Source organism: Pseudorca crassidens, chromosome 16 (genome assembly GCF_039906515.1).
Source record: "Pseudorca crassidens isolate mPseCra1 chromosome 16, mPseCra1.hap1, whole genome shotgun sequence".
In the NCBI taxonomy this organism is placed as follows: Eukaryota; Metazoa; Chordata; class Mammalia; order Artiodactyla; family Delphinidae; genus Pseudorca; species Pseudorca crassidens.
The window spans coordinates 39,007,909-39,023,605 of NC_090311.1; the positions used below are offsets into that span (position 1 = coordinate 39,007,909).

Sequence of the window (15,697 nt, forward strand, 5' to 3'; positions counted from 1 at the left end):
CCGTTCTTAACACTAGATGGCATGGTAGAGTTATTATACCATTCTTGGAAAGTGAAGTCCTCTCCAAATCAGAAATTTTCAGGTTTGAGAAACCTGAGGTGGCGGGCTATAGCTTGGATACAGGAACAAGTGTGAATTACCTCTGGGCTCTTAAATGCTTTTAACTGACTGTGTATTATGCCTCTTTTTCAACTTTATTATAAAAGTAATAATGCTTATTTTAAAACATAAGTAATATAGAAAGGATTAAAAGTGGAAATCACTATCTCATTACTCAGATATATCCACTGTTAACTTTTTGGTAAATCTTGAGATCTTTAAATGCAGACGTAAGCATTTCTAGAGGATAGATATGATATATGAAAAATGCTATTTTATAATATGCATTTTACAGAATAAACCACAGGCACCTGTTGTGTCACTAAATATACATCAACATAAAGAAAAGATATGGTTACAGAGGTTTCCATAGAGTAGATTTACCGTATTTATTTAGTTAACCAATCTATTGTAACTTTAGGTTGTTTATAGAATTTTTACTGGTGTAAACAATGCTGAAATTAGGATCTTTAGTCTCAAAAAAATTTTTTTTTTACATTTTTCCTATTATTTTCTCAGATTTAATGTCTAGGTGAAATGATATATGTCTTTAAAATTTTGACATACATATTATTGAACCAATCCATTTCCATTACTACCAAGAGTGCTTCAGGCTCATTTTCCCAACATTTATGCCAACAGGGGGTTTTCTTATTCTTTTAAGTGTTTTTCAGGGTAAGAGGTGCAAAATTATACCCCATTGTTTTACTTTGCAGACTGAAAAAAATTACTAGTGAGAGTATACATCTTTTTTTCATTTTTTTGACATTTATCTTTCTTCCTTTTAAATCACATACTTCTGTGATCAGCTGACGACTCCTTTGGGAACTTGTCTTTTTGAATAGTTTTATTTTCTTTAAGACAATTATTTTAAAGTTTTTATTTAGTACTGGAGTATAGTTGATTAACAATGTTGCGTTAGTTTCAAGGTTACAGCAAAGTGATTCAGTTATACATATGCATGTATCTATTCTTTTTCAAATTCTTTTCCCATTTTGGTTATCACAGAGAATTGAGCAGAATTCCCTGTGTTATACAGTACGTCCTTGTCGGTTATCTATTTCAAGTATAGCAGTGTGTACATGTCAATTCCAAACTCCCGATCTATCCCTCCTCCCCACCCTTCCCCTTGGTAACCATAAGTTCATTCTCTAAGTCAGTGATTCTGTTTATGTTTTGTAAATAAGTGCATTTGTATCATTTTTTAAAATTCCACATATAAGCAATATCATATGATATTTGTCTTTCTCTGTCTGACTTCACTTAGTATGATAATCTCCAGGTCCATCCATGTTACTGCAAATGGCATTATTTCATTCTTTTTAATGGCTGAGTAATATTCCATTGTACATATGTACCACATCTTCTTTATCTATTCATCTGTCAATGGACATTTAGGTTGCTTCCATACCCTGGCTATTGTAAACAGCACTGTAAAGAACACTGGTGTGCGTGTATCGTTTCAAACCATGTTTTTCTCTGGATATATGCCCAGGAATGGGATTGCCGGATCATATGGTAGCTCTATTTTTAGATTCTTAAGGAACCTCCATACTGTTCTCGATAGTGGCTGTACCAATTTACATTCCCACCAACAGTGCAAGAGGGTTCCCTTTTCTCCACACCCTCTCCAGAATTTGTTTGTAGACTTTCTGATGATGGCCATTCTGACTGGTATAAGGTGATATCTCATTGTAGTTTTGATTTGCATTTCTCTAATAATTAGTGATGTTGAGCATCTTTTCATGTGCCTGTTGGCCATGTGTATGTCTTCTTTGGAGAAATGTCTATTTAGGTCTTCCACCCATCTTTTAGTTGGGTTGGTTTTTTGTTATTGAGCTGCATGACCTGTTTGTATATTTTGGAGATTAATCCCTTGTTGGACAGTTCATTTGCAAATATTTTCTCCCATTCCATAGGTTGTCTTTTCATTTTGTTTACAGTTTTTCTTTGCTGTGCAAAAGCTTTTAAGTCCCATTTGTTTATTTTTGTTTTTATTTCCATTACTATGGGAAATGGATCAAAAAAGATATTGCTGCAATTTATGTCAGAGTGTTCTGCCTATGTTTTCCTCTAAGAGTTTTATGGTGTCCAGTTAAGACAATTGTTTTAGAGCAAAACTGAGAGGGAGTTATTGAGATTTCCTATCCATTCCCTACTCCCATGTGTGTACTCTCCCCCATTATCAGTAACCCATGTAGAGCTGTACGTTTGTTACAACTGATGAACCAACAGATATCTGTTGCAGTTTTTTTACACTATCAATGAAATATCAGAAAGATAAAGTTAAAGAAAAATCCTGTTTAAAATTGAATCCAAAAAAATCTAGGAGTAAACTTAACCAAGGAGGTGAAAGACCTATACTCTGAAAATTATAAAACATAGATGAGGAAATTTAAGGTGATTCAAAGAAATGGAAAGGTATCCCATGTTCTTGAATTGGAAGAATTAATATTGTTTAGACTGACAACTTAACCAACTCAAACGAAGTTTTTAAAACTTGAACAGAATTGGCCTAACATTTAAATTTAGTCAAGGAGGAAGTTGTTGTAAATTAAGATGGTTATCACTGGAAAGATACTATAGGTTAAGGATATTATATTATGGAAGCAAAGGTAATTAGAAAAGCAAAGCACAGATCATAAATAGTACCTACTGGAAAATTTTGCTTCTAACTTTATGGGTTCAGCTGGAAATAGGAGAAAACACATTTAAGCAGAAGGACTATAGTAAGCGAACGTAGTCTAGCTTTATACCTACATATTCTAATTAAAGATTTGTGCTGTTGGTGGTGTTGGGGTTTCTGATGTAGTATTGTGTGCATATTTATGTTGTTGTTTTTAGCCCATATATTTCACATTTACTAATTTAAAAAATGTTCCTAGCTAATATGAATATTAGAGTCTGGAGGGGAAACATAAAAAAAATAATAATCACATCTCTATCCTTTTGAAGGACAGAAATATGGGCCTATGAGAGTCTATAGCAGAGGATCCTGACATAGATGGGGATCAGAAAATGTAGAGTTCTGAAGAATGGGTAGGAGTTATACAGATGACCAGGCAGTATAGAGCTTTCCATGTAAAGGATCAGCCCATTGAAAAAGAACTTGTCCCAGTGAAGGATCCTAGCATATGCAAGGGTCAGAAATGAGGCTAATGTGGCTCGAACAAAGTAACTGTGTAAAATGAAGGTGGTGAGGTAGAGGGGGCCTAGACTAGATACGCAGGACCACATTAAAAATGCTGTTCTCAATTCCAGGAGCAATAGGAAATCACTGGGAGTTTTCAATTTCAGGATGACATGGTAAGAGTTGCTTTTTGTAAAGTTCACCGTAACTGCAGTGTCAGGGGTGCATCAAAAAGGGGCTAGAGTAGATGAAGGGGACCGATGTGCAGATTCCTGCAGTGGTTCAGGAGATTGATGATGGTAGCATGAACTAGGGTGGTGGCTTTGAAGAGCCTGAAAGGGAATGGCTTTAAGAGATGTTGAGGAAGTGAGATTAACAGAACAGAGGGATAGATTGAAAGTGGATTTGAGGCAGAAGCATATGTCAAACATGACTCTTAAGCTAATGGCTTTAGCAGCAGAATGGATAGTGGTGGATACTGGAAGAAAGGGTATACGGGAAGACATACGGATTTGAAGCAGAAGAACATAAGTCAAGAACAAATTGCAAATGAGAAGTCTTTCAGACATAAAAGTGGAAATATCAGCTTAACAATTAGATATCTGGTCTGGAGCTCAAAGGAGAGACCTAGGTAAGAGATACATTTTAAAACTGTTGGCATATGTGTATGAACTGAAGTCATGGGCGTGGTAGAGATTATATAAGGAGAAAAATATTGGGGAAAAATGAAAAAGGCCTAAGGCTCAGCCTCAAGGAAATCCAACATTTATTGCCTAGACAGAGAACACAATCTTGGAAAAGAACCTGAAGACAGCCAGAGAGGTGGGAGGACATCTAGGAGAGTGTGGTGTCCCAGCACCATGGGTAACCACATTCTACTTGCTATAATTCCAGTACCATGGCCATGGCTATTGGGCAAGGGGTAGGCTTTTGACCTAAAGACAACTGGCCTGCAGACTAACCAGAAGCCTATTACGTTTTCTGACACAAATACCCTTCCCTCTATTGGATGGTGGGTTAATGAACAAAATGGATTCTCTACACTGGAGATACCAGATGCCAGATGCACATAAAAAAGTGAGTGTTTGGAAGGAAGGGCAGAAGGCAGTGACTTAGAAAGAAGCAGAGGCAGAGGGTAGTTTCACATCACAGCAGAGAAGGAAGCAAGGAGCTCCTGTTGCCCAGGGGGAGGAGACAACCCAGTGTCTAGAGTTATGTTGGATTCTAAACCAGCTTTCAATTTCTTAATATTTCCTTCTATGTGAAGCCAATCTGTGTGACTATAAATTTTTGTAAGTTCACGGCATGTGATCAGTCTCATCATCCTTATTTCCACATGTATCTTATATATAAAAAAAAGTACTACAGCTTAAGTCTGTTCCTTGCAACTTAAACTGCCCATGCTCTCCCTTTCTGCAGGACCTTATTATTATCTCATTCTTGTTTTCACATGAATTTCATCCCTTCAGCCTCTACCAGCCTCACTCTGATTATGTCCATATGTAGCCTGTGGATTCTTTTATGTACAAACTGCAGCAAAACTCATAAACCATGACCCACTAGTCCAGATTTGGAGTAGTTTGGCATTTAAAGAAACATGGTCTCAACAGGAATTTTCATCTTGTCTCTTTAATGGAGCACAAGCAATTTGTCTACACCCACTCTTATCAAAAGCTCCTTTTCTAACACCCCGACACTCCACAGAGGGTCTCACTCTCCTACCTTAACCAACAGTAGCAGCACCAAGAGATAAGCAGAGAGTGAGCTTTAGCTAGGGTAAGTGAATGTCCATAGCTTTGCATCTGTTCCCTCCTCATAATCATTAATAGTGCCCCTTACCACTGTCAAAAGTACTTCCATTTAAACAGAATCAAACTGATCAAGCTTGGGCCCCTCAGAGACCATGACTTTCATCTCATTCATTTGTCCCGTTCTGGAATAATTGGGTCAATAATGGGCTTTCAGTTGATCAGTTCATAACAATATTGTGACACAAGCCTGTTAACCTGGTTATGAAGCATCAATTCAAGAAATTGATGTCATAATTAGAAAGTATGTCACCAGTAACAAAATGCACTTTTTCTTTTTTCCTTTGAGTCTTTAAAAACCCAAATGAATTGGATATAAATACTTCTCCTTTAAAAAGTATTAGAAACCTTCTCAAGTGCTTAGCGTAACAGGGTCTACTTACCAAGATTTAGCCTCCCTAAAATAGTTCTGACCTAAAGTCATCCATTTAGTTTTCTTGTGTATTTTTCAAAATATTCTTTTATATCAAAAGTGAAAAAAAGGCTCATATTTGTAGGTCTCTTAAACGCTATGTACATTGTTTAAAAAAATATTCTTATCTCCCTTTCTTGAGGTGCATTAACTCATTAACCATTTGACACGGTCTTCTAGATGTGGATTCCCATTCCTTATAGCAATTGATGCCTTCTGTTTTCTTTGTAATAAAAGTTAGGAGTACTGGACTCTAATCTCAAACCTCTTGAGTTTGAGTCCCACCACTGCCACTAATAATTCTGTGACTTTGGAAGCTTATTCAATATCTTTAAGCCTTAGGTTTTTTTCCTCTGTAAAATGGAGAAAATAATAGTTCTTATCCTGTATGATTCTTGTGTGAATTCAACAATAACTTGCATGTAAAGCACACTCCCTTGTGTAACAACTAAATAAATCTCAGGAATTCTTGTTACTGTGATTGTAGAACAGGAACAGATTATCAAATGTGAGAATCAGTATCATCCCAAGCACTTCTGATGATGATTCTTTCATCATTTAATGTAAAGCGAATCAGATTTTTTAAATTTAAGGTGCCTATAGTGGGGAAAAAATAGCAAAATGTCTTATCCCACTGATGGCATAAAATTCAGACTCAAAGTCTGTCTGAAAGTAAAATTTTGCATCCAGGTTAAAACAATGAGTCCTTTTAGACATACAGCTTTCTGGACGTGTGCCGTCTGTGGAGTTGGCCCATTATAGGCAGATGGTTTTATTGTCAGATTGCAGTGATTAAGTAATAAGGGAAGTCTTATTGTAAAATATCAGTCTTAACTTTGCAGTTAGTCAGTCCTTAGAGACTGTAGTTGTCATAAAACATCTGAATGGAAAAGTTGTATCAGAGGAAAACATGAGCAACTTTTTCATAAAAGTTGACTCCATCCTCTGTCTGCCTCCCTAAATTGCTTTGTTATAGAGCAATGGCTCAAAGGGACTTCGCATCAGCTGCTGTCATTTTTTGTTTCTTCACTAGTAGAAGAAAAAAAGAAAATGCAAAGAAGGCAAGCCTATGGCCATGGAAAACCCATTAAAAAATAGCTGAAGTTTAGCATAACAATCATTTTTCTTCTGAAACCCTTTGTAGTAACTTATTTACTCTCTTTCAATTAAAAACACTTCCCTACATTATACGTCCAAACCATTTAAAACGAGTGGTTGACTTCAAAGGAATATTTAGAGCTTTATTTTGTCCACACACTTTTTCCCTCTGATAGTGACATAATTGACATACTTCTTCTTATCACAGATGATGCCATTTGGAAGGCCTCCACAATGAGTATAGAGTGGCCTGTACAGTTTGCATGTGATTGATTTCTATAAATGGTACCACTTAATTACACTCTTCTTTCGCACAGGCCTTTGCTGGAGAACTTTTCTGTATAACAGGTTATCTGTTTCTCAGCTACAGCTGGCTGGGAATTCGGGAAAGGGCATGGTTAGCGAGGAGGAAGGAATGGACCCCTCATCCTTAGGTATATGGAGACTAACGCTTTTACTCCTGCCTCTTGGCCGTATTCTTGACCTAGGGACCTCTATCCAGTCTCTCTTCATATAGCTCTCATTTTGTGTGCTGTGGAAGGGAAGGGTAGGTAGCTTCATGTGAAAAAACCAAAGTCATGCTGGCATTGATGAAAGTGGGGGCCGACTCACACGTCAGTATGTTCACCAGAAGTCTCCATGATGAAGAATGTGAGCTTTGGAGTCAGATCTGAATTTAAAGCCCAAATTACCTTACAAACTAGATGTATGACATTGGACAAACCATATAACCCAAGGTCATGAAACTAGTAAGGTTTGGAATTAAGATTAAATCCCACATTGAATTATAGCATTTATGAGATTGAAGAATTCATATTAAATACATGCGTCTGCCTACCATAGGCAGATCAGACACCACAGATAATTTAAAGGGTGTCTGAAAGGCACACAGAAAAAATCATGGAGCCTAAATGTTCTATTAGTTTCATTACTTATAAAATTAAGATATCTAAATATCTTAGTGATAACTGCATTTTGTGTGTGATATGTGTCTATTTCTCTGTATATATTGTAGCTTGTTAAAGACTTTTCTCCTTTCCGTTAGTTCTCATTTACTCTTTGACCCACTATAATTTGGCTTCTTTGTTAAATTGAAATAATTGTTGAATTACAATATTGTATTAGTTTCAGGTGTACAGCAAAGTGATTCAGTATTTTATATATGTATAAATGTACTTTTTCAGATTATTTTTCCATTACAAGTTATTATAAGATATTGAATATAGTTTCCTGTGCTTATAGTAAATCCTTGTTGCCTTTCTATTTTAAACATATTAGTTTGAATCTATAATCCCATACTCCTAATTTATCAGTCCCCACCCTCCCTTTCCCTTTTGGTAACCATAAGTTTTTTTTCCTATGTCTGTGAGTCTGTTTCTGTTTTGTATATAGATTCATTGTATTTTTCTTTTTTAGATTTCACATATAAGTGATACCATATAATATTAGTCTTTCTCTCTTTGACTTTCCTCATTTAGTATGATATTCTCTAGGTTCATCCATGTTGCTGCAAATGACAATATTTCATTCTTTTTTATAGCTGAGTAATTATTCCATATATATGTATGTGTATATACATACACATCTTCTTAAACCAACCGTCTGTTAATGGACACTTGGGTCGTTGGGTTTTTATTACAGAGTATCATGTCATCTGCAAATCATGACAGTTTTACACTTGCCTTCCAATTTGGATAACTTTTATTTCTTTTTCTTGTCTGACTTCTGTGAGTAGGACTTGCAGTACTATGTTGAATAGAAGTGGTGAGAGTGGGCATCCTTGTCTTCTTCCTGAATTTAGCGGGAAGGTTTTCAGCTTTCTACCATTGAGTATTATGTTGGCTGTGGATTTACCAAAATGGCTTTTATTATGTTGAGAAATGTTCCCTCTACACCCAGTTTGATGAGAGTTTTTATCAGAATGAATGTTGGATTTTATCACGTGCTTTTTCTGCATCCATTGAGATGATGATGTGATTTTTGTCTTTCCTTTCTTTAATGTGGTGTATCACATTGACTGATTTGTCTATGTTAAAACATGCTTGAGACCCTGGGACGAATCCAACTTGATCATGGTGTACGATCCTTTTTATGTATTGTTGGATTCACTTTGCTAATGTTTTGTTGAGGATTTTTGCATCTATATTCATCAAAGATATTGGCCTGTAATTTTCTTTTTGGTAGTGTCCTTGGTTTTGGTGTCCAGGTGATGGTGGCTTCATCAAATGACTTTGGGAGTGTTCCCTCCTCCTCAAAGTTTTGAAATGGTTTGAGAATGATAGTATACATTTTTCTTTGTATATTTGGTAGAATTCCCCTGTGAAGCCATCCAGTCTTGGCCTTTTGTTGCTTGGAGGTTTTTTTTTTTTTTTTAATTACAGACTTGTCCATTTCTTCTAGGTTGTCCAATTGGTTGGCATATAACTGGTCATAGTATTCCCTTATTTTTTATATTTCTGTGGTATCAGTAATTATTTCTCTTCTATAATTTCTTATTTTATTTATTTGAGTCCTCTCTTTTCTTCTTGGTGACCCTGGCTAGGGGCTTGTTGATTTTGTTTATCTTTCAAAAAAACCAGATCTTTGTTTTATTGATCTTTTCTATTGTCTTTTAATCTCTATTTTATTCATTTCCTCTCTGATCTTTATTATTTCCTTTCTTCTGCTAACTTTGGTTTTGTTTGTTCTTCTTTTCCTAATTCTTTTAGGTGGTAGGTTAGGTGGTTTATTTGGGATTTTTCTTGTTTCTTGAGGAAGACCTGTTTCACTATGAACTTCTCTCTTAGAACTGCTTTTGCTGCATCTCATAGATTTTGTTAAGCTGAGTTTTCATTGTCATTTGTCTCAAGGTATTTTCTGGTCCTCTTCGATTTTATCAGTGATAATTGGTTTTTTAGTAGCATATTGTTTAGTCTCCATGTGTTTGTTCTTTTCTCATTTTTCTTTCTGTAGTTGATTTCTAGTTTCATATTGTGGTTGGAAGAAAATGCTTGATATAAATTTGTTGAGGCTTGTTTTGTGACTTAGTGTGTGTTCTATCCTAGAGAATGTTCTATGCAAGCTTGAAAAGAATGTGTATTCTGGGGGTTTTTTGGGATGTAGTGTCCTGTAGATATCATTTAAGTCCAACTGGTCTATTGTGTCATTTAGGACCTCTGTTGCCTTATTGATTTTATTTCTAAAGATCTGTCTGTTGATGTCAGTGGGATGTTAAAGTCTCCTACTCTTACTGTATTCCTGTCAGTTTTTCCATTTATGTCTGTTAGTATTTGTTTTATATATTAAGTGCTGCTATATTGGTGCATATATGTTAACAAATGTAATAACCTCTTATTGTATTGATCCCTTTATTATTATATAATGTCCTTTTTTGTCTTTCTTTATGGACTTTGTTTTAAAGTCTACTAGTTTGATATGATTATTGCTACCCCTGCTTTCTTGTTGTTTACATTTGCATGAAGTATATTTTTCCATCTGCTCACTTTCAATCTGTGGGTGTCTTTCAACCTGAAGTGAGTCTCTTATAGGAAACATAGTGTAGGTTCTTGCTTTATTTTTTTATCCAATCTACCACTCTATCCATTTTGATTGGAGCGTTTAGTCCATTGACATTTAAAGTAATCATTGATAGTTATGTACTTATTGCCATTTTATTCCTTGTTTTCCAGTTGTTTTTGTGGTTCTTTGTTCCCTTCTTCTTCTTTTTGTTTTTCCTTTTGTGGTTTGATGATTTTCTTTTGTAGTATGCTTGAGTTCCTTTCTTTTTGGTTTTTGTGAACTATTGTATGTTTTTGATTTGTGGTTTCCCTGGTTTTCAAGTATGTTGACCCATAACTGTATCTACTTACTTTAGACTGATAGTCATAATAGTTCAAGCACATTCTAAAAATCTACATTTTTAACTCTCCTCTCCCACTTTTGTAATTTTGATGTCCTATTTTACATCTGTATGTTTATTATTTTGATTTTAATTGTAGTTACAATTACTTTTACAAAAATTTTGGATGGTTTTTTAATCTATGTCCTGGCTTATCTAAGTGATCTTTAGTCCTGACTATATATTTGCCTTTCCTATTATGATTTTTCCCTTTCCTGTAGATTTTTGTTTCTTTTCTATTTAGATAAGACCCTTCAATTTTTATTTTAGGGTAGGTTTAGTATTGTTGAATTCTTTTAGCTTTTGCTTGTCTGAGGAATGCTTTATCTCTTCTTCTATTCTAAATGATAATCTTGCTGGGTAGAATATCCTAGGTTGCACGTTTTTCCCTTTCAAGACTTGGTCTGCACAGTTTCTGCAGAGAAATTGTCTAATAGCTTTATGTGGGTTTCCTTGTAATTGACTCTTTGTTTTTCTCTTGCTGCCTTTAGAATTCTCTCTTTAACTATTGCTATTTTAATTATGATATATCTTGGTGTGGGTCTAATTGGGTTCATCTTGTTTGGGATACTCTGTGCTTCCTGCACCTGAATATCTGTTTCCATCTTTAGGTTTGGAAATTTTTCAGCCATAATTTCTTAAATACATTTTTTTAAGTAAAGTATTTTTTTAATTAATTAACGAATTTATTTATTTATTGGCTGTGTTGGGTCTTCATTGCTGTGCGGGCTTTCTCTAGTTGTGGAGAGTGGGGGCTACTCTTCGTTGCAGTGCATGGGCATCTCATTGTGGTGGGTTCTCTTGTTATAGAGCACAGGCTCTAGGTGCACGGGCTTCAGTAGTTGTGGCATGCAGGCTCAGTAGTTGTGGCGCACAGGCTTAGTTGCTCTGCGGCATGTGGGATCTTCCCAGACCAGGGCTCAAACCTGTGTCCCCTGCATTGGCAGGTGGATTCTTAACCGCTGCACCCCCAGGGGAGTCCCTTAAATACATTTTTGATTCCCTTCTCTCTCTCCTTCTTCCTCTGGAGCCCCTATTATGTGTAACTTGGCATGCTTTGTATTATCCCATAGATCTTGTATTTATTTAAATTTAATTTTATTTCTCTGTTTTTATACTGGAGATCTTATTAGTTACCTAGTTTATACATATTAGTGTGTATATGTCAATCCTAATCTTCCTATTTATCCCACCACCACCACCACCACCACCACCACCACCCCAACCTGCTTTCCCTCCTTGGTGTCCATACATTGTTCTCTACATCTGTGTCTCTATTTTTGCCTTGCAAACCAGTTCATCTGTACTATTTTTCTAGATTCCACATATATATGCATTAATATACAATATTTGTTTTTCTCTTTCTGACTCAATTCACTCTGTATGACAGTCTCTAAGTCCATCCACATCTCTACAAATGACCCAATTTCGTTCCTTTTTATGACTGAGTAATATTCCATTGTATATATGTGCCACATCTTCTTTATCCATTCATCTGTTGATGGACACTTAGGTTGCTTCCATGTTCTGGCTATTGTAAATAGAGCTGCAGTGAACATTGTGGTACATGACTCTTTTTGAATTATGGTTTTCTCCGGGTATATGCGCAGTAGTGGGATTGCTGGGTCATATGGTAATTCTATTTTAATTTTTTTTCCCTAGTGATAAACAAATCTCTATCCTACTAAGTACAATGGCACTGAAACTGAGGGCACCAAAGGGAGGGCTCAAAGGAAGCTATGTACAAATAACAGTGATTGGATATTAAGTAAACTGCTATAAAGTTTTAGAAATCATTTTCTGTACAAACAACATTTTAGAATGGTTGTGTCATCTTGTGCCATATTTAAAGGAAAACTGCAGTTAGCATAAATTAAAGTAGATAATATGGTTCCTTACCATATCAGCAAATTTTTATCTCCATATAGATAATTACTAGTGTGTCATTCCATAAACCTATATAAAGACCCACCCAACCAGAAGAGAAACCACAGTTTTCCTTTAATGTAAGCCTGTTTTTGTGTTAAGAGTAAAATCCTTACTGGTACTGGTCAGTTTAAAAATGTCTCCTGAAAACTTCTAATTTGTGGATTTATGGGGTGGCATTAACCAGCATCTGGTTTCTATTCTCTGGCAGAGTTTTGAACTTGAATTGTGATAGTAGCATTCAACATTATCAGGGGTAGTGGGTAGGGAAGGTCCAAAGCTCTGCCAGTCCCAAATCCATACAGTTGTCATTCCAAAGAAGAAGGTATTAAATCATTTATTGATTACATATGATAATGGATGATACACAAGCTTCATTCCCACCTATAACTTTATCTGGTACCATAATTCAGTTTAGATATATTGCATAGGATATGTGCCAACAATCATATTAATAACGAAAAAACTCCATGACTTTGCTTGGGTGACCCTTTTCACAGTGAACTCCAGGTCACAACACAGTAACTGTCAGTTCAGCTACACCGAAATTTCTGAAGACAATAGGTTCTCCACCAAAGCAGGGTGTAAGTAAATTTTGAATGGAATCTGGCATCACCCTGAAGGAATTCTAACTTCACACTGTTGGGATAGTTTACCAAAATGGCTTCAGAGTAGACTAACTTTACACAGCACATTTAATAAAAAGACACATTTATTCAGCGTCATGATCAGACTATTACACTTAGCAGTCAACAGCATGTGTACAAAAAAAAAAAAAAATCTACATTAGAACCCTTTGTTGGAATGCTTTACACTTTCCACAAAACAGAAACTAAGATAATCTGTTATACAATTAGTCACAAGTACAGTCCTCAAGTTTTTTTGCCCATACACGTGAGTACTGTCTAAAACATGTCTTCTTTGTAGCAGCTAGGCCCTGCCACCATGGTGCTTGGCTGAGTTCACAAATCCCTTGTACCCTGTAGCTTCCCTGTCACTTCCCTCTCCTGGCTCTCCTCTCCTTCTAAGCTTTGTTTCCTGGCAGTAATTACAACCTCCTGCCACTGCCATAGCTCCTGCTGCTGCTGGAACCGCCATAGCTACCTTGGTTTCGTGGTTTGGCAAAGTACTGACTTCCACCACCATAGGGGCCAGAACTTCTGACTCCAAAGTTTCCTCCTTTCATGGGTCCAAAATTGGAAAATTGATTGTTGTAATTGCCAAAATCATTGTAGGTTCCACCACCTCCAGAATTGCTCCCATCATTACCAAATCCATTATAGCCATCCCCACTGCCACCATAGCCACCACCACCATGGCTGCCACCAAAGCCACTTCAACCACTGAAGTTTCCTCCACCACCAAAGTTGTCATTCCCACCAAAACCACCTCCACGACGACCACCAAAGCTTCCAGAACCACTTTGACCTTTTTGGCTGGATGAAGCACTAGCCATCTCTTGCTGAGATAGGGCTTTCCTTACTTCACAATTGTGGCCATTCACAGTGTGGTATTTCTGAATGACAGTCTTGTCTATGGAGTCATGGTCATCAAAGGTTACGAAAGCAAAGCCTCTTTTTTTGCCACTGCCTTGGTCGATCATAATTTCAGTCACTTCAATTTTCCCATACTGTTCAAAATAATCTCTTAGGTGATGTTCTTCAGTGTCTTCTTTAATGCCACCAACAAAAATCTTTTTCACAGTTAAGTGGGCACCAGGTCTTTGAGAATCTTCTCTTGAGACGGCCTTCTTTGGTTCCCCAACTCTTCCATCCACCTCGTGTGGCCTTTCCTTCATGGCCACACCCACCTCCTCCACAGTAGCATACATGACAACCCGGAAGCCTCTGGAGCGCCTGGTGCTTGGATCCCTCATTACCACACAGTCTGTGGGTGCTCCCCACTGCTCACAATGGCTCCTCAGGCTCCCATCGGTTGTTTCAAAACTCAAACCTCCGATGAAGAGCTTCCGCAGCTGTTTGGGCTCTTTGGGAGACTCTGACTTAGACATGACGACAGTGGAGGGGGGAGACGTCAACGATGCTTACTCGGTGGTGTCTATCGGCAGAAAGCTATTTGAATTTTTTTGTTTGTTTGTTTGTTTTTTGTGGCACGTGGGCCTCTCACTGTTGTGGCCTCTCCCCTTGCAGAGCACAGACTCCGGACACGCAGGGTCAGCGGCCATGGCTCACGGGCCTAGTTGCTCCGCAGCATGTGGGATCCTCCCGGACAGGGGCATGAACCCGTGTCCCCTGCATTGGCAGGCAGACTCTCAACCACTGCGCCACCAGGGAAGCCCAGCTATTTGAATTTTTTAAGGAACCTCCATACTGTTCTCCATAGTGGCTGTATCAATTTACATTCTCAGCAGTGTCAGAGGGTTCCCTTTCCTCCACACCCTCTCCAGCATTTGTTGTTTGTAAATTTTTTGATGATGCCCATTCTAACTGGTAAAAAATGATACCTCATTGTAGTTTTGATTTGCATTTCTCTAATAATTAGTGATGTTGAGCAGTTTTTCATGTGCCTCTTCACCATCTGTATGTCTTCTTTGGAGAGATGTCTGTTTAGGTCTTCTGCCCATTTTTGGATTGGGTTGTTTGTTTTTTTAATATTGAGCTGCATGAGCTGTTCATATATTTTGGAGATTAATCCTTAGTCTGTTGAATCATTTGCAAATATTTTCTCCCATTCTGAGGGTTGTCTTTTTGTAATGTTTATGGTTTACTTTGCTGTGCAAAAGCTTTTAAGTTTCAATAGGTCACATTTGTTTATTTTTGTTTTTACTCCTATTACTCTAGGAGGTGAGTCAAAAAAGATCTTGCTGTGATTTCTGTCAAAGAGTGTTCTTTCTGTGTTTTCCTGTAAGAGTTTTATACTGTCTGGCCTTACATGTAGGCCTTTAATCCATTTTGAGTTTATTTTTGCATATGGTGTTAGGGAGTGTTCTAATTTCATTCTTTTACATGTAGCTGTCCAGTTTTCCCAGCACCACTTATTGAAGAGACTGTCTTTTCTCCATTGTATATCCTTGCCTCCTTTGTCATAGATTAGTTGACCATAGGTGTGTGGGTTGATCTCTGGGTTTTCTATCCTGTTCCATTGATCTGTATTTCTGTTTTTGTGCCAGTACTATATTGTCTTGATTACTGTAGCTTTGTAGTATAGTCTGAAGTCAGGGAGTCTGATTCCTCCAGCTCTGTTTTATTCCCTCAGGATTCTTTTGGCTATTCGGGGTCTTTTGTGTCTCCATACAAATTTTAAGATTATTTGTTCTAGTTCTGTAAAAAATACCATTGGTAATTTGATGGGGATTGCATTGAATCTGTAGATTGCTTTGGGTAGTA

At 37.0% G+C, this 15,697-nt stretch overlaps 1 pseudogene; it reads right to left on the minus strand.

The window, feature by feature from the left end:
• Positions 1 to 13,398: 13,398 nt before the first annotated feature.
• Positions 13,399 to 14,361, minus strand: LOC137208462 (heterogeneous nuclear ribonucleoprotein A1-like; annotated as a pseudogene).
• Between the last annotated feature and the right edge of the window lie 1,336 nt (positions 14,362 to 15,697).